Below are 2643 nucleotides of genomic sequence, written 5' to 3'. Positions count from 1 at the left end.
GGGTTGAAAGCTCAAAATTCATAGGTCAGGTGACAGGCTGGAGACTTCTGCTGGCTCACGGGATTCTGGGGGGCTGACAAATCCAAAATCTGTAGGTCAGGCACCAGGTGGAAACTTCTGCGGGCTTGCATCCCAAGATCTGTAGGTCCGATTAGGGAAAAGTACAGAGTTGAGAGAGAGAGAGAGGGAGGGAGTTCTGCCAAAATATCTATGTATAGTCTGAAAGCAGACAATAACCCAAGGAAATGCCACTTTCAAATGATTGATTGATTACATTAGATTACACTATACAAGGTCATTGCATTACATTACATTACATTATGGAACAGCAACTAGTCTAGTACTTGGCCAAACCACTGAGAATCATAGCTTAACCAAGCTGACACATAAAATTAAACATCAGACCTCTCATTACTGTTATATGTACACAAACACACACACACACACACACAGCTGTGCTCTAAAGCTCCCTCACCTGGTGAGGATGGTGATGGTTAATGTTGCTTGTGAACTTGGCTGGCCCATGATTCTCGGTGGTTCGACAGTTTTGATGTAGTTTGGCCGCTCTGTAATGATGTAATCACCCCACAATAAGATCTGATATGAGCAGCCAATGAGTTGAAAGAGAGTTTCCTTGGAGGTGTAGCCTGTATCCAATATATGTGGACTTTCTGGCAAAGCTCACTGGCTTTTCCTTGCTCTGGATCCTGCAGCTGGCTCCTGTTAATCTGACCTCCAGTTCTTGGGACTTGAGCTAGCAGCTTACCTGCCAATCTTGGTATTTGTTGGCCTCCACAGTCTGTGAGCCAGAGGCCTCCTGTCTGACCTGCCATCTTGGGTTCACCAGCCCCTGCAGCTACATGAGTCAGGAGAAGTCTTCAGCCTGGAACACAGACTTGGGACTTTCCAGCCTCTACAATCATGTGAGCCATTCCCTTGACATAAATCTCTCTCTCTCTCATATATATGTGCATATATATGTATATGTATCATATGTATATATGTATATGTATGCATCACTGGTGTTGCTTCTCTACAGAACCCAGCCTAAAACACCTGGTTTCAGCCCATACTTCAATGCTTCTCTCACTTTGCCTTGAAATTTTCTTTCAACACCTTGCTCTCCAAAGTTCCAGCCCCTTAAGGTCCTTTAAACATGACTATAGCTTTTCTAATAAACCTTTTACTAATATGTTAATTATTGTAATTCTTTATTGTGTTATCTCATTCAGATAATATTATCATTTCAACTAACACTCAAGTCTTCAAAAGAGGACATTGGTAGCAATTTCAAACATGAGATATATAGGTATACTGGACTTCTTGAGAGCAGGAACCTTGATCTACAATGTAGTCTCTGGACATACAGTCTACCATTCTCCTCATATAAAAGCAAACTCCAAAATAAGTTTCACAGGTTTTTTGTTTTGTTTTGTTCTTTAAGCATTCTAATATTCCCATGGAGCGCAAAACGTTAACACACTTGGCTGCTCACTGAAAGGCTGGAGGTTCTACTCTACCTAGATGCACCTTGGAAGAAAGAGCCAGCAATCTACTTCCAAAACATCAGCCACTGAAAATCCTATGGAGTATACTTTTACTCTGATACACATGGGGTCGCCATGAGTCAGAATCACCTTGGCTATAACTGACCTAAACCAGAAGCCAAACCCATTGCTGTTGAGTCGATTCTGACTCATAGCAACCCCACAGGACGGAGTAGAACTGTCCCATAGGATTTCCAAGGAGCAGCTAATGGATTTGAACTGCTGACCTTTTGGCAAGCAGCTGTAGCTTTTTCATATTCCTATAGATGATTCTTTTTGTGAAGATGGGCTTTTCATCAACAACCAAAAAAAGATTTGTGGTTTGATTTCTCAGCTTCTATGAATTCAAAAATTTTCCATCTTTGAAAGTTGTGTATGTTGTGTGCATAAGGTTGCTTTTACTCAACCACCACAATTGCTAAAATCTAGGTCCGCACTGAAGAATGTGAATGTGAAATTTCCTTCATCTCGCTTTTGTGTAAAGCCAAGTTGAGAGACGTGGTGTTTATAAATGATTCTTTGCCTAATTTGAAATCTACCCCCCTTTTTTGAACATTTTATTGTGTTTTAGGTGAAAGTTTACACAGCAAATTTGTTTCCCAGTCAACAATTTATACACAGTTTTTTCTGACATTCGTTGCTATCCCCGCAATGTGTCAGCACCCTCCCCACTTCCACCCTGCCTCGCCCATTGCCATGCCTCCAGTGTCCCTGACCCTCCATGATTTTTTATATTTTTTTTGGGCAAATGTTGCCTCTTTGGTCTCATGTAGTTGGTTACTCTAAGGAGCACATTCTTCATTGGTGTTACTGTTTATTTTGTAGGGCAGTCTACTGTTTGGCTAAAAGGTGACCCCAGGAGTGGCTTCAGTTCCAAGTTAAAAGGGTGTCTTACAGGGGTTCTTCCAGTCTCTATCAGTCCAGTAATTTTAGTGCTTTCTATAAATTTGAGTTTTGTTCTCTATTTTTCTCCCATTCTAACCAGGATCTTATATTGTATCCCTGCTCAGAGTGGTTGCTAGTGGTAGCCAGGCACTAGCTAGTTCTTCTGGTCTCAGGCTAGAGGAGGCAGTGGTTCATGGGGGCCATTAGTCCT

This window comes from Trichechus manatus, unplaced genomic scaffold, assembly GCF_000243295.1.
Source record: "Trichechus manatus latirostris isolate Lorelei unplaced genomic scaffold, TriManLat1.0 scaffold00468, whole genome shotgun sequence".
In the NCBI taxonomy this organism is placed as follows: Eukaryota; Metazoa; Chordata; class Mammalia; order Sirenia; family Trichechidae; genus Trichechus; species Trichechus manatus.
This window is presented reverse-complemented; position numbering follows the sequence as displayed.